At 38.8% G+C, this 21,914-nt stretch overlaps 1 long non-coding RNA gene across 1 annotated transcript; it reads left to right on the top strand.

Moving 5' to 3' along the window:
• Positions 1-426: 426 nt before the first annotated feature.
• On the top strand, positions 427-8,787 carry LOC103105490 (uncharacterized). The gene is made up of 3 exons (XR_458745.3): positions 427-616; positions 4,718-4,939; positions 8,523-8,787. It is a non-coding gene; the product is annotated as an uncharacterized LOC103105490 (long non-coding RNA).
• The last annotated feature ends 13,127 nt before the right edge of the window (positions 8,788-21,914 follow it).

Here is a 21,914-nt window from a genome sequence, read left to right as displayed (position 1 = left end):
GGGTAATCTCTTCCCAAGGAGAAACAAACCTGCTTTACTTATTTGGGTCCAAAGCCATAGAATCGTGGGCTTTAGAGTGGAAGAGGTAGTACTATGGACTAGAATCAGAATCAAGGGACCTGGAAAAATTACTCTTTTTGCCACTTGTCTGTGTAACCTGGAGCAAGTCAGTCTCTCTGGAGCCCCTTTTCTCCTGTGCAAAATGAAGGGATTTTTCTTATACGACAATATATTTTTCCGGTCCTCCATTCATTCATTTGATAAATGGCAAAGTCCTTTATGGCCATCGCTGCATCAGTTTTCGCATCTGTGTTCCCACTTCCAAAAACAGACCCTTGCAGAAAGGTGAGGGCTTGATTGGCAGGTCGAATACTGACGTGGACAAACGAGCACTTCTCTATAGATTCTGCATCTGTCAAAAGTGGATATTTGCATTTCCTCCTCACGGCAGTGTTGTGAGAAAAGCTCTTTGGAAATCTCAAAAGTGCTACGGAAATGTAACAGGAAATGAACACTACTAAGTTTTTGAACTGATGAGGAATCCTATAATCTGGTGGAATTGGGAATATGCTGCCAAATTCTGCCACCAGAGGTCGCCCGCACACAGCAACCCGTGGTAGGTTGAGCGGTCAAAGAAGGGAGCGGAGGGAGGACAGGTGGAGTCATTAGGAAGATGGCCAACAAGAAATGAGGGAAAGGCTCAGTTTAAGGTGTGGACAAAACCAGTCCAGGGGATAGGGTGTGGATGAAGAGCACCAGACTGCGGTGGTGAAGAGGCCACGAGTCTCCGCTGGGAGGCAGGGAGGGAAGAGGCGGCTGCCATCCCTCCCTGCTCTGGGTTCTGCCCTAGCTACTCCCTGTCCACTTGCCCTGCACATGTTCCAGAAAAAAGAGCCGCAGGGGCCAGGACTGTGGGTCTGCCACATTCTGGCGCCCATCTCCTCCCACCACTTCTCTCTTAATTTTATGAGATTTAGAGCTGACCTTAAAAGATGATTTAGTAAAAAAAAAAACAACCCAAAACCATATATATAACTATATAACTGTATGTATAGTTATATAGACAAGAAAACAGAGACCCAGAGGAGTTGAGTGACTTGTCCAAGGTAACACAAATAATGATAGTTGACATTACATAGCATTTTAAGGTTTGTAAAAGACTTGATGTGGAGTGGCTCTTTTGAGTGTGAGGATATAGGGCAAAGGTTAGTCCAGATTATGCCTTTTTCCAGACCTCAAGTAGCCATCCTGAATTGCTTGCTTGAATTCTTTATGCCCTATGACATCTTTAGGATCTATGACAGGATGAGGTCATTCATTGTGACCATAGAAGCTAATAGAAGCTAACGTTTATACAGCACCTACTTCGTGCCTGGCACAACAGCCCTGGGAGGCAGATGCTATCATCCTCCTCCCCATTTATTAGAAAATGAAACTGAGGCAAACTGAATTGAAATGGCTTGACCACACAGCTAGTGAGGATCCCAGGCCGGATCTGAATTCAGGTCTTCCTGACTAAGCCCAGTGGTCCATCTACTGACCATCTTTGCCTCTGAGATCTTCCTGACTCTAGCTCCAGCAGGCTTTCCACCTAGGCTGTGTGACTTCTCAGCTCAAAAATGGCAGGGTCAGGATTCACACCTGCCACTCCCAACTCCCCTGTCCTTGGTCTACACCGCCTTGCATTTCTCCTTCTCTTCCTCCTCCACCCTTCCAGTTTGGCTACCTGGGAAACCCCGGGCCATTTGGTTAGGGATTTCCTCTCCCACCTCTTATAGACCATTAGAGCTGCTCGGTACTTTAGAGATCATTTCTAGTTCAACCCCCTCGTTTTCCAAAGGAGGAAACTAAATAAAGGCCAGAGAAAGGCAATGACCTCATAGTTATTTCAGTGGGCAGAGAGAGAGACTGAAAGACTTGCCCAAAGACAAATAACAAGGCAATGACGCCAAGCTGTGACAGCAAGTGGGGACTCGATCCTGGGTCTCCTGAATCTCACCCCAATGCACTTGATTCTATTCCTGTTTAGAAGCCCGATAGGGTTGATGGGGACGAGGAGGAGTCTCCTAACCAAGCATCTAAGGATCCTTACTTCTTGGGGGGGGGGGGGGGTAGGAACAGGGCCAGCTGGCTGATGTGGGGTGGGAGAGGAAAGAAAACATGTCCTCCTCCTCATCTCACTGGAGAGAGAATCTTCTACCTTGCCTCGGAGTGGCTACACCTGCCTGGTTCTCTGGGCTGGGTTGCTACTTCATCTGTTGTCTTGTGTGGGTGGAGGTAATTAATCTCTGTCATCAACAGCACCCTATTAAAAATAAATACATAAATACAAATCTTTTGAAGTCAATGGGTGTGTCCACCTGGACTGTCAGCAGAAATGACAAAGTAGTCTTAAGACTCATCACTCAGGTAATCTTGTGGGGTTCCCCCTCCTTTCCAGGAGCTCCTTTTCCTCGTAGGGTTCCCTCTGATCTCTGGTTCTGCTTGCTGAAAGGGCTTCTTATCTCTAGTCAGGATCCCCCATCCTACTTGTCTCTCTTTTACAAAGTAAGCACTTATTACATGTTTGTTGAAAGTGAAGTTGAATTCCCCTCCACGTTGGTCTGGGTGCTACTGAAAGGAGATCTGTCTCCATTGTAGTTTGTCATCCAGCAGAACAGGAGCAATAGACACCAAGCTTTCCCCCCTAGCTGGTTTCTGGTTGTTTTTCTAAACAGGTCTTTCCCTCTCTGCTTCTTTGCCCCAGAGTGCTTGGTCCCAGTGCCTGTGGGAAGGGCAAGGAGCTGGCATTCTGGAGCCAAGATATGGCCTCTAGGTGGTAGAGTTCAGTTCACCCATGTCTCCTGAATGTATATTGCAAAGAACTCTGGATCAAAGATTTTAAGGTCTGGGATCTGACCCTGCCTTTTTATGGCTTCCAGCATAGTCTTATGAGGCAAGTCACTTCCCCTGTCTCCATCATAGTTGTGTCTTGGGCTCATTTGTAAAATGAAGGATAGAAAAATTTGGAAGGAGAATAAATAGTTTATGACAGAAGGTGAAAGGCCCAACCCAAGTAACAGACTCTCTGAAATTTGGAATGGACCAAAGAAAATTCAAGGAATTTATGGAAAACAAGAAATATAAAAGTTATATTTAAAAATGAACAAAATAGAAGAAATGTAAAGTACCTCTCCTCAAAAACAACTTACCAAAAATAGGTTGAGTTAAAATCTAAACATCATTGTACTACCTGAAGATAACAACCCAAAAAGGTCTTTGATATTTTATTACTAGAAGAGATAAAAAAAAAATGCTGTGCAGACCCATTTGAACCTGAAGGCAAAGTGAAAATTGAGAATAATTTCCTGGTTGTCACCTAGGGAAAAGAAAAAGAAAAGAAAACAACTAGGAACATTATAGCCAAAATACAGATCATCTAAGTTAAAAAAAAAAGACTGAAAACAATTAGAAAGAGAATTCAAATACCATGGAGTTACAGTCAAGATCATATAAGACTTGGCAGCTACTGCTTTCAAAGGAGAGGAGAGAAGGGACAATTTATATTCTCTGTTCTTATTAGTCATGCTAAATAATAAACATGGAGCTTGCTAACAAAACAAAAAAGGGGTAGCTAGGTGGTTCAGTAGATAGAGAGCCAGACCTGGAGATGGGAGGTCCTGAGTTCAAATCTATCACTTCCCAGCTCTGTCACTTCCCAGCTATATGACTGGGTAAGTCACTTAACCTCAGTTGCCTACCCCTTGCAGTTGCCTTGGAACCATAGAATAAATTCTAAGAAAGAAGTTAAGAGTTTAAAAGAAAAAGAGAAGAGATTGAAATAGAATATTCTAACACTGAAAAGATAGAATTCTAAAGTATAATATAATTCTATAATTCTGAAGTAGGGGTGGGGTGGGATAAACCTTAATAAAATAGAGCAATTCCAAACATCCTTAATGAAAAAGCTGGAAATAAGGAAAGACTTTGGAAGGCAAACAGAAATCCTGAGAAACATAAAAAGGTAAACTCATTTGAATAGTTGGAAACTAACAGGAATGAAGGGTCTGTATTCTAATAGGGAAGAAACAAATATCCCCTGAAAACCTCAGTGTTATCTAGAGTCATAGACAGAATTAATAAGACAGAGAGCCTAAGGATAGTTTTGTTGTGTTTTGATGTTCTTAAGAAAAGAAAAAAAATGGAGGGGAAATGATTATAGGAAGGAAGAACAGGGACAACAAGAGAGGAAATGACTATCTTATATAAATGGAAGGAAAACTGAAATGAAGAAAATGACCAAAGATACACAGAAGTGTGAAGTGGGGTAGCCAATATTTGAACTTTATTTTCATCTGAATCAGAGAAAGCCTGAAAAGAGAACACACACACACACACACACACACACACACACACACACACACACACACACGGAATTGGATGTCTAAATACATTTATTCAACAGAGAAACAGGAGGGAAGTGAGAAGTGAGATGGGGGAAAGGAAGAATGATAAGTAGGAAGATAGATTCTGGGAAATATTAATCATAAGCAAAACAAACTCCATGCTCTAAGGATGGATAATGAAAGAGTATAAGAGGAATCTTTTTAAACCTATGATCAGGGTGTTGGTAAGAAGAAGAAAAGAAAGAAAGGGAAGAAGAAGCAGACTGCATCAAATATAGCTCCCTAGTCCCCACCAAGCTTCCCTCTCTCTCACCAAACTCTTCTTTATAAAGAGCAGGACAATTGGCAGAGAGAAGAAAAAGTATAAGAAAGGATGGAAGGAAATAAGCAATAAACGGTCATAACAATGAAGGTGAATTGGATGCACTCAACCATGAAGCAGAAGAGAATAGCAGAATGTATTAGGCAGCAGAATCCAGCGATTCATTGTTTACAAGACTTGTGAAGCATTTTGCAGGCATTATGCCATTTATTCTTCACCCCAGCCCTCTGAGGTAAGTGCTATTATCAGGTCTGTGTGGGAATAATAACATGATATGTCAGGGATACTTGGAGAGTACTTCAAGCCTTACTCAGGATCTCACTTCCATGCAGCTCCTACTTCTCTTCTCTGAGAAGACCAATAGCAATGGGAGAATGGAGAGACAACAAAAAAAAATAAGGGGGACCTGGGTCTTGTTGGCATCACTTCAATGGCTTCTAGTATAAAATATGAAGTCACCTCTTTGGCATTTAAGACCTTATATAATCAAACTCTAGGCTACCTTTCCAGGTTTATTGTACATTAATCTCCTTCATGAGTTTTCATTCCAGTAAAACTGTCCTTCCTGATGTTCTTGTACTCAGCTTTCGAGCTCAGTCCTCTTTGCCTTTACATAGGGCTGTCCTCCATGTCTGGAATGTTCTTCTTAATCATCTCTAACTCTACAAATTCTTTACATTCTTCAGAGCTCAGCCCAGGTTCCATCTCTTATAAGAGGGAGCTTTTACTGATCCCCTTGCTTATCAGTGCTCACTGCCTGACCTAGAAGTTGTCTTGAATGTATCATTTATTTCCATGTAATGGTAAGTTCTAATAATGATGGATATTTATATAATGCACTTTGCCAGGCATTGTGCTAAGTGCTTTACATTCCTCTCATTTGATCTTCACAAAAATCTTGGGAGAGAGGTGCTATTATTATCCCCATTTTATAGATGAGAAAACTGAGCTGATACAGATTTGTTGTTGTTCAGTCATTTTTCAGTCATGTTTGTCTTTGTGACTCCATTTGGGGTTTTTCTTGACAAAGATATTGGAGTGGTCTGTCATTTCCTTCTCCATGTTTTTTTAAACCCTTACCTTCTGACTTAGAATCAGTACCATGTATTGGTTCAGAAGTTGCTTGACTTTCCCAGAGTCACATAGCTGGGAGGTATCTGAAGTCAAATTTGAACACAGAACCTCCTGTCTCTAGTCCTGGCTCTCTATCCATTGAGCCACTGTAGCATTTAAAAGAGTGGGAGCCATAAACTGTAAGAGTTAAAATGGTTGAAGATATAAATTGTGATAAATATAAGAGTGGGTGAGTAAATGTATGACCTCAGAAAATATGTTTTCACTACAGTGTCTTGTTTTAAATCAAATATAAGGTGGTCACCAGGGAAATATTCCCAATTATGAATATACCCAAGTCGACTGGGTTTTATAGAGATTTTAAATTAATAATACAATGAGGAATTAAAGAAAGAGAGAGAGAGAAAAAGGAAATAAGTGAGAAAAGAATAGGCTGGACCAGGCAGCCCTGGCCAACCCAGGCCTAAGCCCTAAAAGAAAAGATCAGTCAGTCCTTAATTACTCACCATAAGATCTGTTCAAGCAAGGATTCAGGGGGACAGAGTCTCCCCAAAGGGAGTTCCAGCCAGAGTCAGCCTCCCTTGAGAGACCTCCTTAGAGATTGTCCTTCTCTCAAGAACCTCCTTAGAGGTTGTCTCTCAAGAGACTCCTTTTTTCTTCAACAGTCTGTCCTTTTCTTATATAGGGGGTTTTCTCCTATGTCACCTCCCCTAAGTTCTTCCATCTACCAATCACAGTAGACGTTTTCCAAAGGACAGCCCATTCTGAATTCACACCTGAGTAGACTAATCCTTTTAGTAATCCACACCTGAGTAGGTTAGAATCTCTGAGTAAGTTTCTCACCTCTTTGTCCCATGTAAGTTTGCCTGACCTTTATAGGTACTTAGCACCCCTTTGTATTAATTCTAAAAATAGGCATGGCTTAAGTATGGGTGTAAGTATTTTTCATTGTTCAGCAAGGAGTTTTCTCCCCTAAAGCAGTCTTAAGTACGGGTGGAGTAGAGGTCTTCCCATTTCTGATCTAAGTAGAGTTCTCACTTTCCAAATGGGGAATGGTCCCAGTAGGGAATTGTTCCAATGGAGAATTCCCCAATGGGGAATTTTTTTAACATTCACAAGTCTGAGAAATTTCAAGACTCACAGCCACCTTGCTTCTTTTTTCTCCAACTTACTATACAGATGAGGAAATTGAGGCAAATGGTTAAGTGACTTGTGTGAAGATTGGATTTGACTCTTCCCTGAATATAACAATGAAGGTACTTAGCTCTTCGCTGATGGTGAAGATTTAAGTTGGAACTCATGTCTATTTTTAGATTTTAATCCCTATAAGTGTGTAAACACCCTACTTAAAAGTTAAGTATGAAGATCTGCCCATTTAGTTCCAATCACCAAAAGTGCAAATATCCCACTTAATCATGAAGTGGGAGGTCTGTGACCCACATGTGTGATAATGGGAAATGAATCAGAATTGACTAACTGCCTTCTGGGCAGTCCTAGAACAGAGCATCAACTATGATTGGTAAGCATGGAATTAGGAGAAGGCACAGGAAGTGACACAAAAGAAAATGTCTTTAAAAGGGGCTGTCACTTCCTGTGAGACTCAGTTCTTCATTTTTGGAAGTGGAGACAGGAGTCTTGGAGTGGAACTTCCTGTGAGAATTCAATTCTTCATGCTTTCAAGTTGAGGGTAGTGAAGAGGAGCAGAAGAATCTGCTGACTGGACTGACACGTGATGAGTGAAAGGCTGACTCTAAACTGCTGGATTTTTCTGAAGAAACTTCCCTAGGTCCTGGGCTATAAGGGCCAAGCCCTATCTGGTTGAGGACTAAATCCCCTGCCTGGTTTTTTGAGCCAGGGGCCCGGAGTAAATTACTTAGTGCTCAGGCTAGATATCCTACCTTATTTTCTCTCTGATTTCTTGTTTCATTCTTTCTACATTTTGTAAAGTCCTGCCTGGGGAGGGGTTCCGCAGACACTGCCTTCTTCTTCCTGTCATCTCCCTCCAGCTGGAGCTGAGGCTTCACTTTGCTGGGATTACTCGGCTCTCTTATCGGCTCCAGGAGTTATCCGCTCTAGGACTCGTTCTTAACCCCTCCAGAGCCAGCACCCAGGTGCTTTCTCTGGGTCTCTGTTTGAGTCTAGTCTCCAGGCAACAGGGTAAATCCATTGCCCCTCATAGGGGAAGGGCTGCTGATAGGAAACTAATATTAGTACAATGTGCAGGCAGCAGGGTCCTCGTTCTTTTCGAGATCTTGCTGTAAGATTTCTCAGTGGCTAAAGCCATTAGAAACATGTATTTTCCAATGGCTTTAGGCAACCCCTGTGTTTTGGTCGTTCGACCCCCACCCAGCGCTCAGGCTGCCTCCTGCTGGATTAATATTTCTCAACATATAATTAAATATTGTTTTGTGATTAATCACTATTTTTATAATATAATTTTATATAATATAATATATTATAATATAACATAATTTTAAATTATGTTTGATTTGTAGCAATGAGAATACATAATGCATATCAGGTATTTACATTATGAATCATAATTGTAGCAAAATTACAGTTTTGAAGTAGCCACCAAAATAATTTTTTGGTTTGCGGTCACCGTAACATGAGGAACTGTACTGAGGGGTCATGGCATTAGAAAGGTTGAGAACCACTGGTCTAGAGAATTGTTGGAGTTCCCAATCTTTCCCTTGGTCCACCAAAGGGTAATTGGGACCCACCTATCTACTCTTGTCCAGAGAGCTGCTTGCAGGATGATCCAGAGATGTCCACAGGAGCACAGATCAGCAACCTCCAGCTTCTTTGACAGCTGCCAACCCCCAAGTGAGTCCAAAAGTCTCCTCAACAGTTTGGAACCTTTCCCCTGCCAGCTCTGGGTATTCTCTGCCTATCAATAATTCTTATGCACTAAGCATTACATTGCAACAGACTGCACTTGTCAGGTCTTGGACCCTGACATTGTATTTTTCTAATAAACATCAGTTTTGTTCAGATAATTATTTCTCTGTATTTATTTGTCATTTTACCCAAATCTGGTTCAACCATTCCCCAACTGATGGGCATCTCTTCAATTTACAATTCCTTTCTACTACAAAAAGGGATAATATGCACATTTTTGTCCACATAGGTCCCTTTTCTTTTTCTCTGATCTCTTTGGGATTTAGCCTTACTAATGATACTGCTGAATCAAAGGGTTTGCATAATTTCAAAGGCCTTTGGGGTTAGTTCCAAACTATTCTCCTTTTAGAATGGTTAGACAAGTTCACAACTCCAGCATCAGTGCATTAGTGACCTCATTTTCTCACATCCCCTCCAGCATTTGTTATTTTCCTTTTCCGTCTCGTTAGTCAGACCTCAGAATGGGGAGATTCCAATGATCATTAAGGCAACTTCAGCAGGCACTGTGGAGAGCCTAGATCTTGGTCAGATAATGAAAATTCCAGGTCATCCACTGTATCCTAGGATATTGCCAGTCATCTTGATTTTTATCTTGCCACTGAACTTCAATGACTTTTTTTACCTTCTGTCTTAGAATCAATATCATGTATTGGTTCCAAAGCTGAAGATCAGTAAGGGCTAGGCAATGGGGATTAAGTGACTTGCCCAAGGTCACACACCTAGGGAGTGTCTGAGGCCAGATTTGAGCTCGGGACCTCCCATCTCTGGGCCTGGCTTTCAATCCACTGAGCCACACAGCTGCCCACTTCAATGACTTTGTGCAACTCTGTCTCAACTAAATCTAATTCATGAGCAAACAGGATATCACTCCATGTTGCCAAAGATCCTCTTTGAAATGAAGGATGAAAGATGCCAGTCTGATAAGTGTGCGACGGTCCTTCAAGCTGGTTGAATTTTCATTTCTCTAATCAATAGTGATCTAGAGCATTTTTATATGACTATAGATAGCTTTGATTTCTTTTTCTGAAAGCTGCCTATTCATATATTTTGACCATTAATCAAATGGAGAATTTGTTTTTATGAATTTGACTCAATACCCTACATAGCTAAGAAATGAAGACCATCAGAAAAGCTTATATCTCCCCCACTCCCCCCAGTTTGTTGCTTTCCTTCTAATTTTGGCTATATTGCTTTTGTTTATGCCATTAAGAGTTTGGATGGAAAAAAAAGAGTTTGGATGTTCTGCTATTTGGCATATATAAATGTTTAGAACTGAAATTCCTTCATTGTCTATGATATCTTTTAGCAAAATGTGTGTCCTGGGAAACTATCTAATGATATGATATGTACCCTACTGCTTTGGACATTTATTTAGGAGATATGAAATTTTCAGATTGTTGCTTAAGACCTCCCTCACTAACCTCTAAGTAAGTCTAAGGTGGGCAAGAGTTCCAAATAAGTTTTGACTGTTCCCAGACTCACAATTACAGAACTAGATTGGACTTTAGATATCATCTAATTCAACCTTCTCATTTTACAAATGAGGAAACTAAGGGGAAATGACTCACTTAAGATCACATGTCTAGTAAGTGGTAGAGCTGTAATTTGATACCTGGTCTTCTTGTCTCCAAATTCAGTAGTTTAAATTTTTTTTTTTTATTCTGCATATCATCTATCCTACCTTGAATAGTGTAATGCACTCCCTTCCCCCAAGATCCAAAAGTGTTTCCAGCATTTCTCTCATCCATTGGCACTTTGGTTAAAAATGTGGGAACAGAAAAAGAGGGTAAATGCTTTAGATTGATTACTTGCTGGGGAGAGGGAACAGGAAGTATTAAAGCCACTAAAGACACAATGAAACTTGCCCCACCTACATCTCTACTCTGTTCCTCTTCAAGTCCTAAATCAAAAATGCCCAGTCACACATTTGGGCAAATATGACAACTTGGTATTAGAACAGACTTGACTAAATCAACCCCTGGAGCAACTGCTTATGTTCTATGTGAACTTAGACAAGAATTTAATCTTTTCAGGTTTTATATGCTCTTCTATAAAATGAGAGTTGGAATAGATTAGGGATTCTTAACTTGGTACACAGTACCCTTAGTTTTTAATTTCTTCTTTCTTTAACCTCTAAGAAATCTTGGGGTAAATGGATAGATTTTAGGGGACTTATGAATTCAGTTTTTTTCTTTAAATAATATTTTATTTGATCATTTCCAAGCATTATTCATTAGAGACAAAGATCATTTTCTTTCCCTCCCCCCCCCCCCCCATAGCTGACACGTGATTCCACTGGGTATCACATGTGTTCTTGATTCGAACCCATTGTCATGTTGTTAGTATTTGCATTAGAGTGTTCGTTTAGAGTCTCTCCTCTGTCATGTCCCCTCAACAGCTGTAGTCAGGCAGTTGCTTTTCCTCGGTGATTCTACTCCCACAGTTTGTCCTCTGCTTATGGATAGTGTTTTTCTCCTAGATCCCTGCAGATTGTTCAGGGACATTACACTGCCACTAATGGAGAAGTCCATTATGTTCGATTATACCACAGTGTGTTTGTCTCTGTGTACAATGTTCTCCTGGTTCTGCTCCTTTCACTCTGCATCACTTCCTGGAGGTCGTTCCAGTCTCCATGGAATTCCTCCACTTTATTATTCCTTTTTGCACAATAGTATTCCATCACCAACATATACCACAATTTGTTCAGCCATTCCCCAATTTATGGGCATCCTCTCGTTTTCCAATTTTTGGCCACCACAAAGAGATGAATTCAGTTTTTAAAAAATATTTTGATGACTACATTTGAATATTCATTTCAATCCTTGGAATTCTATCTTTTATGCATTTTCAATTTTTATGTATTAATTTTGTAATGTATAATATTTTCATTTTTATGTATTATTGGAGAATGGATCTATAGACTTCATCAGATTGCCAGAGATGTCTATAACACTAAAGAGTTTAAAAATCTCTAGACTATAAATAAATAAAACATTAAAAAAGAATCTCTAGAATAAATAATTTCTTTTGTAAATATAAAGGACATTTTTGGTCCTAAATCTTAAGATCCTACAAAACTTTCTCTCACTAATATGAACCTTTATTTCAATTTTCCATCATGGAGGAATCACTATCTCTCCTCTGAAATATATTTGAATATGTCTTCTGGGCATCACCATAACTGAGAATTGTTGTGTTGGGAGTGATACTATTCTAGCCTGTTTGGGGCAGGGTCAGGGCAGTTTTCCTTTTATAGTTGACAAGTGGAAAACATGTAAATGTAATATAAAATTATGTAATGTAAAAAAAAAAACCCAGATGATAAAGGAACAACTTTCCTCTGATAATGATAATGATGATAATGGTGATGATAATAATGATATTTTCATTTCTATAGTGCTTCTGCAGTTTTCAGATCCTAATAGGAAAATTGGCCAATGGGAGTCCCATCCACAAAGCATGCTCTGACTGCTCAAGATTGGACATGCTGTAGGAACAGGATTCCCATTGGTCTCTCTCTCCTCCCTTTACATTACAGACTACATGATGGCCTGAGTGGGGAGGGCCTGAGGTCACTTCCCACACAAAGGCTTACACAACAACTTGCTCCCTCACTCAAACCAGCTAGGCAGGAAAGAAAGGGCAAGTTGCCCTCCATGAGCATCTTTTGTCTGCTTCTCAGTTCCATTTCAGCAGTCAATCAAAAAGTACCTGTTCACTACAAGGTAAGCAGGGTGAAAATAGTTAGAACACCTCTTGAAAGTCTGAATTAGGGAGCAAGTCTCTTCCATTGTCCATAATTATTCCTTTCTGGAGGCACTTTTCTGGTCTAGTCTACGTGGACTGACAAGTGGGCTGTTGGGCTCAAAATATCCAATCTTTAACAGAATTCTCTGAGACAGAGATCTGGATATATCCAATTTATCTGGGTTTTCAGTGATCATTAATTGAATGGATCTAAGACTTTTCTCATGATCAGAGACCCTTGTTCTTGGGGGAAATTTTCTTTTATAGCCATTGAAGGAATGTGAAAAATAGAATGAGGTGGTATAATTCGAGTGATCAATTCCAAAAGTGGGAATGTTCAAAGGAAATGGAACTTAATATTTGACTAAAGGAAGGAACTCCCATATTTGGCCAAGGGAATGTACACTCACCACAATTATTTTGCCAACAGGCTTCTTCCCAGGTCATCAATTACTAAGATCCTGTCATAAGACTTTCCACAGGTCATGAGATCCTGACAACCAGGTCTGGATCCTTCTGCAGGCAATCTGACCATCTCAATGGAGTTTTTGGTCAACCAGATCTTTGGATTTAAGAGCATTGTTTTGGAGTCCTTTAGGAAGTTGTAGTTTAAAGCAAAGGGGAAAATGTGAGGAAAAAAAGTGGTGAAAATGATTCATAGATGTGAGGGATATTGCTAAGGCACATGAACCTTATTTAAAGCAATCCATATTTAGGTGTGGGGGGTAGTGCTAATACAGTGGCAAAACCCAAGAAAAATCCTTATAATGGGTCTAACTAGTAAAGTATGGATTCAGTAAATCAAATACAATTAAAATAATCATTAATACATGAAAAGTGTCACCAATATCTGGTGTATTAATTAATTCTATCCTATATAACTCTTATCCCATACATATTAATTAACACAATTAACTCAAAATTAATCCTATTCTGCTTAAGTCAATAATACTATCATTGATGGTTATTAAATCACAGTGAACTGAGGAAATATTGATTAAATTGAATAGGGGTATCAAAATTATTTTCAAGAGGCAGAGCACATATACTATTTGCCCTGCCAGTCCTTGTGGAACACAAGTGCTTTCCTCACAACAACCTTGTGAGGTAGGCAGTGCAAACATCATTTTGTTTCCCCCATTTGATTTTTATTTTTTTAAAGTTTATTATTTATTTACTTAAAATATTCTTTTCTTTTTATATATTTAATTCCAAATTCTCTCCCTCCTTCCCACACCCTTTTTTATCCATTGAGTTTATTAATTATATATGTGATAATATGTAAAACATTTCCCCATATTAGTCATATTGAAAAAAAATGAAGTGAGAGAATTATACTTCACTTTGAAATCAGAGTTCATCAGTTCTCTCTAGAAATGGACAGCATTTTTTCGTCATCAGCCCTTTGGAATTGTCTTGGATCACTGTATTGCTCAAAGTAGCCAAGCCTTTCCCAACTGATTATCATTATAACATTGTTGTTACTGTGCAAAGTGATTTCCTGATTCTTCTCACTTTATTTTGTATTAGTTCATACAGGGCTTGCTATGTTTTTCTGAAATCATCCCCCTCATCATTTCTTATCATATAATAATTAACTCATCACAATAATATGCCACAATTTGTTCAGCCATTCCTCAATTGAGTAGCATTCCTTCATTGCCAATTTTTGTTTCCACACAAAAAACTGCTATAAATATTTTTTTTGTGATCTCTTTGGGTTACAGACTGAGTAGTATTTGTGCTGTCAAAGGTTATGCACAGTTTTATAGCCCTTTGGGTATGGTTCTAAATTGTTCTCCAGAATGGTTGGACCAGTTCATTACTCTACCCCAGAATTAGTCTTTTCTGATAGTATGAGTGGATGCCTCAGAGTCGTTTTAATTTAATTTTTTAAAAACCCTTACCTTCTGTCTTGGAGACAATACTGTATATTGATTCTAAGGCAGAAGAATGGTAAGGACTAGGCAATGGAGGTTAAGTGACTTGCCCAGAGTCACACAGCTGGGAAGTGTCTGAGGTCAGATTTGAACCCAGGACCTCCCATCTTTCGGCCTGACTCTCAATCCACTGAGACACCCAACTGCCCCCATTTTAATTGAATGTTAATTCTTCCCTCTGAACCAATTTCAGTGAGGGTGAGGTTCAAGCATCGCCTGCCACTCCACCTCTTATTTTCTCCTCCACCATGAAAATCCTTCCTTATGTACATCTTTTATGTGAGAAATTTATTCTCATTCTGTCTCTCTTTTTCCCTTCTCCCAGTGCACCCTCTTTTTCATCCCTTCATTTTTTTGTGTAGAGATTGCTCCAACACAATAGACTCACACCTATGCCCTTTGTCTATGTAAACTCTTTTTAGCTGCCATAATAATAACAAAGTTCTTGAGTTACATGTATCCTCTTCCCATGTAAGAATGTAAACATTTTAACTTTATTTAGTTTCTTATGATTTTTCTTCTAGGTTTATCTTTTTATGTTCCTCTCAACTTGTGTTTGAATGTCAGTTTTTAAAAGTTTTAGTATATGTATATATATATATAAATATTTGAATTTAAGTATTCTATTCAGCTCTAGTCTTTTTATCAGGAATGCTTGAAAGTCCACTATTTCATTAAATATCAATTTTTCCCCTTGAAGGATTATTCTCAGTTTGATTAGGTAGGTTATTCTTGGTTATAATCCTAGCTCATTTGCTTCCCAGAATATTGTATTTCATGTCCTTTGCTCTTTTAATATGCAAGTCACATCCTGAATGTGGTTCCACAATACAGTGGCATCTTGGTACTAGTCACTAGTTTGATTCAGAAGTCAGGTTGAGTACCAAATGAATTTTTTTCCCCATAAGGAATAATGTAAATTAAATTAATTCATTCCGGACACCCAGAAAACCCAGATTTTATAAGGCTTTATATACATTAATGGAGTTGTATTTTACAAAATAAACATTAATAATACATAAACATAAATTAAAAAGCAGTAATCAGATTAAATAAAATTATTTTAACCAAACTTCACTTGTATTGAGAGGAGTTCATGGCCCAAGGGGATGCTGGAGGGGAGAAATGTTATTGTCTAGAATATCTTTCATAATATTTGAGGGCAACTGTCCTTCTGGAGTGGTTTCTTTTTTCTCTTTTCTGCCCCTTATCACCATTGCATCAGTTTTACCCAGTGCAAGATTCACAAGAAACCTATCCAATGATGTTTGGCTTTGTCTCTGTTTCAAAATTCTTCTAAAGCAAAAAATGGTCTGGTCATTTAACAAATATATAATTCTGCTTATAAAGGCCTTATATTACAACAAAATTTTGTACTTCCACCTGTTTTGTACACATTTCCTTGATTAATGAAGTGGGGATATCCAACTCTCTCCTGACAGTAATTATTGCTGCTCCCTTTGGAATTCCTGCAGCTCCTCAATGTTGAGCTCTTCTTTATGCTCCTGAATTAACATGTGATTCTAGGTTTCTACTGGAAGGGCCATATGCTTCCTGAGATTGTGTCTTCAACAAGTTCTAGTAAGTACATTGAGTGCCAAGCAAATGTCAAATATCACAACAATTTTTTCTCATCAAAATGTGTTGAATACCAAATTTGATGAGTTCTGAAATTATTAAGTACCAGGGTTTAACTGTATTTAATTTGTTTCTTTCTGACTACTTGCAATACTTTCTCTTTGATTTGGGATCTCTGGGATTTGGCTATAATATCCCTGGGGGATTTTTATTTTAGGATTTCTTTCAGGAAGTGATTAATAAGTTTTTTTTGGTTTCTATTTTTAACCTCTGGATCTAACATATTGGGGCAGTTTTCCTTTATAATTTCTTGAAATATGATATATAGACTTTTTTTTTGATCATGGCTTTCATGTAGTTCAATAATTCTTAAGTTATCTCTCCTGATTCTATTTCCCAATTCAATTGTTTCCCCACTGAGATAATTCACATTTTCTTCTATTTTTTTCATTCTCTTGACTTTGATTATTTCTCAATTTCTCATGGAATCATTAGCTTCCACTTGCTTAATTCTAATGTTTAGAAGATTCTTTTCTTCTGTGAATTTTTGTGCCTCTTACATAACATTAGGCCAATTCTGCTATTTTTAAAAATATGCAGAATGAAACATATTTTTATATAGTCAAAGCAGGGGTTTGTTTTGCTTGACTATACATTATTTTAGAATTTTAAAATTATATACTTAATAATTGCCACTACCACCAAAAAACACTTAGCTAAACAAATGCATAAAAAAGTTATGTGCAAAACCACAAACTGCACATTGTTTGTAGTTTGTTTAAAATATGTAAATTATATATATGTGCTAATTAATATAAACATCCTCTGCTTTGTAGTTCCTTTTGGATTTGCTTTATTTGAATACTTTCTTCTCTTGGTTTTGTAGCTGTTTTTTTTTTTAAATTAATATATTTAGTCAATTTAGAACATTATTCCTTGGTTACAATAATCACATTATTTCCCTCCCTCCTCTCCACCCACCCTTCCCACAGCCAATGCGCAATTTCATTGGGTATCACTTGTGTCCTTGATCAGAACTTATTTCCATGTTGTTGGTTTTTGCACTAGGATGTTCATTTAGAGTCTACCTCCCTAGCCATATCCCCTGGACCCATGTATTCAAGCAGTTGTTTTTCTTCTGTGTTTCTACTCCCACAGTTTTTCCTCTGAATGTGGATAATGCTTTTTCTCATAGATTCCTCCAAGTTGTTCAGGATCACTACATTGCCACTAATGAAGAAGTCCATTACATTTGATTGTACCACAGTGTATTAGTCTCTGTGTACAACGTTCTCCTGGTTCTGATCCTCTCACTCTGCATCAATTCCCGGAGGTTGTTCCAGTTCCCATGGAATTCCTCCACTTTATTATTCCTTTGAGCACAATAGTATTCCATCACCAACATATACCACAATTTGTTCAGCCATTCCCCAATTGAAGGGCATCCCCTCATTTTCCAATTTTTTGCCACCACAAAGAGCGCAGCTATGAATATTTTTGTATATGTCTTTTTCCTTTGTAGCTGTTTTTAAAAATGTAATCATAGTATGTATTATACTTATTCTCTTTTCATCACTTCATATATTTCCCTTATCTTCTTTATATTTCCAGTATATGTCATTTTGGATAATATAATACAATCCATTACATTCAAATATCACAATCTAGTCAGCTGTTTCTCCCATTCATTGAAGTTGTGTTATTTCTAATTATTTTGTCATCACAAGCAAAACTTTTGTAAATATTTTCAAACATTTATAGCAATTTTGCCCTCTCAATAATGTCCTTAGAACCTAATCCTAGTAATGGGATCCCTAGGTCAATGAGTATGAATAACTTTCTAGCTCTTAATATGTATTTCCATCTTGTTTTCTCAAAAAACAATTCACATCTACTCTTTTTCCTCCTCACTGTTTGGCCCCCTCTTCCTTTTTTTCTGCTGTACCTCTCATCAGATGCCCTAAATCCTTTGACCAATATCTCTCCAGTTCACATCTCTTCCCCCAAATCCTCCCTTAGCCTCTTCCTTTGCCCTCCTGAAACCAAACCGGCCCAATTTTCTAAAAGTCCCTCCTTTGTCCCTTCCCCCTTACCTTTTAATGCTTATTCTATCCACCTTTTCAAAAATCCCTCCCTAGCTCCAAAACTGTGCCCTCCTACTTCTTGATATGAGTTCGATTCTAAAAGTTCCTCCCTTATCTTGTCCTAGGAGTCCTCCTTTTCCCCCTCCCTCTTGATATGCACTCTCTTCCCCAGGCCCTCCCTTATCCTATTCCCTTCTCTCCTGTTTCTATGTACATTAAGAAAATTTTTACCCTTCTGAATGTACATCTTGTTCTTTCTTTATCCTAGGGCTGATGAGAATAGGGTTCTAGTATTACCAGCTCTGCACCACTCCCTCTGCTTCTCCATGGTCGTTCCTCCACTCCTTCTTCCTCCATATGAAATAGCCATTCCACTCTACCTCCTCTTGGTCAATTTTACTACCACTTTGGCCCATTCCTTTATATTTCCCTCAAACTCAAGTCTTCTATCCAAATACTCTCCTTCAAAATACCCAGGCAATGATGCTGTTCCAGGAGGAAAACGATGCATATTTGTTACTATAATTTGTTTTTATTTGTGCTGAGAAGGGAGAGAAATTAGAATTTTGTGAATTGAAAAATTTAAATTAATTTTTTTTCAAAGAAAAGGTTCTCTGACAAAGGTCTAATTACTCAAATTTATAAGGAGCTAAATCAATTGTATAAGCAAGTAAGCCATTCCCCAATTGACAAATGGGCAAGGGACATAAATAGGCAATTTCCAGATAAAGAAAAAAAACTATTAATAAACACATGAAAAAGTGTTCTAAATCTCTTATAGAGAAATGCAGATCAAAAACAACTCTGAGGTACCACTTTATACCTAGCAGATTGGCTAACATGACAGCAAAGGAAAGTAATAAATGTTGGAGGGGATGTGGCAAAGTTGGGACATTAATGCATTGCTGGTGGAGTTGTGAATTGATCCAACCATCCTGGATGGCAATTTGGAACTATGCCCAAAGGGTGCTAAAAGACTGTCTGCCCTTTGATCCAGCCATAGCATTGCTGGGTTTGTACCCCAAAGAGATAATAAGGAAAAAGACCCATACAAGAATATTCATAGCTGTGCTCTTTGTGGTGGCCAAAAACTGGAAAATGAGGGGATGCCCTTCAATTGGGGAATGACTGAACAAATTGTGGTATATGTTGGTGATGGAATACTATTGTGCTCAAAGGAATAATAAAGTGGAGGATTCCATGGAGACTGGAATCAACCTCCAGGAATTGATGCAGAGTGAAAGGAGCAGAACCAGGAAAACATTGTACACAGAGACCAATACACTGTGGTACAATCGAATATAATGGACTTCTCTACTAGCAGCGATGCAATGAGCCAGGACAATTCTGAGGGACTTAAGAGAAAGGACGCTATCCACATCCAGAGGAAGAACTGTGAGAGTAGAAATACAGAAGAAAAACAACTGCTTGATCATATGGGTAGATGGGGATATGATTGGGGATGTAGACTCTCCATGGGGAAGGGGGTAAAAAGGGGAGAGATTTATGACAAAGGAAGAAAGGGTGAAAAGGGAATGGAGTCTTGTCCCTCTAAGGCAGGGACAGAGTGAGGAGGTGATGTTGATAAGCCAAGGGGAGAGGAGGATGGGTTTGTCTTTTTCTCCCTTGCGCTCTCCCTGACACCCCCCCCCCCTTCCATGGCTGCCTTCAACTCTTAACTGCTGGGTTCTCTGAAAGATACTGTTTGAAGAGGCTTGTGGTGATAAGCCTCTTTCTTTCTGGGGAGAGAAATGTCACTTCTCTCCCCTTCAATCTCAAGCTTCCCTCTGATAAAGGTTTGGATCAGTTTCTGGGTCCTATTAACTGAATTTATTTGAGGGAAACAGAAAAAGGAACAGGGCAGATGAAGGATAGGAATTGAGGTTCAAGGAGGAAGGAGGGAGAAGGGGTACCTATCTAATTACTACCCTTCCCCCCAAAGTCAGGCACATCAGGTTTTGGTTCACCTGACCCCTTGGGGTCAGAGTAAAGAACCTCTGGTTTCTTGGCTGCACAGTGAGTGTCCCCAAGTTCAAGGTTCAAGGAGGTTGATGGAAATCTCTCTTAGTGGACAACTTATGTTTCAAAGTTCCGTCCAATTGGCTTGTCTTCTTGTGAGGATCTGGGGTCAGGAAGCACAGGGAAAGAGATCATTGGATCAGAGAATTAGCTGGAGCCAACCTCTCTGGTGTGTGTTTCCAAACAGAAGTCAGTTTCAACTCCTGGATCAGCTCAGTCTCCCTCTCTCTCCAAAGTTCTGTCTTCCTTTTTGCCCATCCCCCACTGCTGTAGAATCCTACAGCTCTTCCAAGTTCATTTTCCTTCCAAGATCTCAAACCTTCTCGTACACACCTTAATGCAAATATTAATAATATGGAAATAGGTCTTGATCAATGACACATGTAAAACCTAGTGAAATTGCCCATTGGCTACAGGAGGGGGCAGAAGGAGGGGATGGAAAGAACATGAATCATGTAACCATGGAAAAATATTCTCAATTAATTAATTAATTAATTAAAAATTTTCAAATAAAAAAAAGAAAAGGTTCTTTTAGTCTCCAAGCTCCTTCCATTGAAAAGTTGCTGCTCCATGGGATTCTATTCTGTACTAAAGCTCATAGACATCTAGGCTTAAATAATTCAATATCTAGTTATGCTGAAAATGACTGACCTCTACATAGGACATTTTCTTGAATACATGCACAGTAGCACAAATTCTGAAAAATTGGCACTGTCTAAGCAAGGCTGTCTGGGCACCTGACTCATCCTACCTTACTTTACTTCCTGCTCTATTCTATGGTCTTCAGTCATTTAGTGTCTCTGGTCCTATTAGTTCACTTAGAAATCTGCTTTCTCCATAGGAAGTGTATGCTGGTGGTTTAATCAAATCTAATTGATAACTTATATTTTTATGGTGCTTTGAAGGTCACAAGGCACTTTCTTCATAACAACTCCTTCAAGTAGGATGGGCAAGTATTAGTATTCTCTGTTCAGAGAAGAAAACCGAATTTCCTCAAAGTTAAATGATGTATCTAGAGTCACCCAACTATTACATGGCCAGTGGGAGAAATAATTTACTGAAGGTCATTCAGTGTCAGAACCTGTCTTCTAGGCCAGAGCTCTTTTTGCCTAACCATGCTGACTAGGAAAATATTTTTAAATACATTTTTATTGTTTGAGATTTATTTATTTTTATTTTTAATCAATTACTTATAATAACAAATTTCCACATAAGTTTTCTGAAGTTATATGATCAAATCATCTCCCTTCCTCCCTTCCCTCTCCCCTCCCAGAGCTGGCAAGCAATTCTCTCTGGGTTATATATGTCTTATCATAAATGCATTTTATTGATAGGTTTTGCTTTCACATCACTTACATTTATGATGGTATCTCTCCATCACCCCCTCACAGAGAGTCGTGTGTTATAATAAAGAATAAAGGAAGAAGGAAAAAAACTTGAGCAGTACCAATAACTTATTGAAAAAGTCTGACATTATAGATACTATTTTCACACTCATGATGCCCATTTTTGCAAAGAAGGTGGTGGGGAGGAAGGAGGATATGACTTCTCATATCTGTTCCTTGTGGTCAAAACTTGGTCATTACAATTTTGAAGTCTTCCAATTTAATTGCTTTGTCATTGCTCTTTTCATTTATGTTGCCACAGTCATTGTGTATATTGTTTTTCTGGTTCTGCTTTCTTCACTTCGCATCACTTTTTTTTTTAACCTTTGTATGGCCCTCTGTATTCCTCACGTTCATTATTTTTGTGACACAGTAATATTTCTTTATATCTATGTACTTTCATTTGGTTAGCCATTCCCCAAACAATGGGTACATATCTTGTCTTCTATTGAAAGAAGAATGCTACTCCAGTTTTTCAG

This window comes from Monodelphis domestica, chromosome 1 (genome assembly GCF_027887165.1).
Source record: "Monodelphis domestica isolate mMonDom1 chromosome 1, mMonDom1.pri, whole genome shotgun sequence".
Taxonomy (NCBI): Eukaryota; Metazoa; Chordata; class Mammalia; order Didelphimorphia; family Didelphidae; genus Monodelphis; species Monodelphis domestica.
Note: the sequence above shows the minus strand (reverse complement) of the source record. Positions and strands in the feature narration are given on the sequence as shown.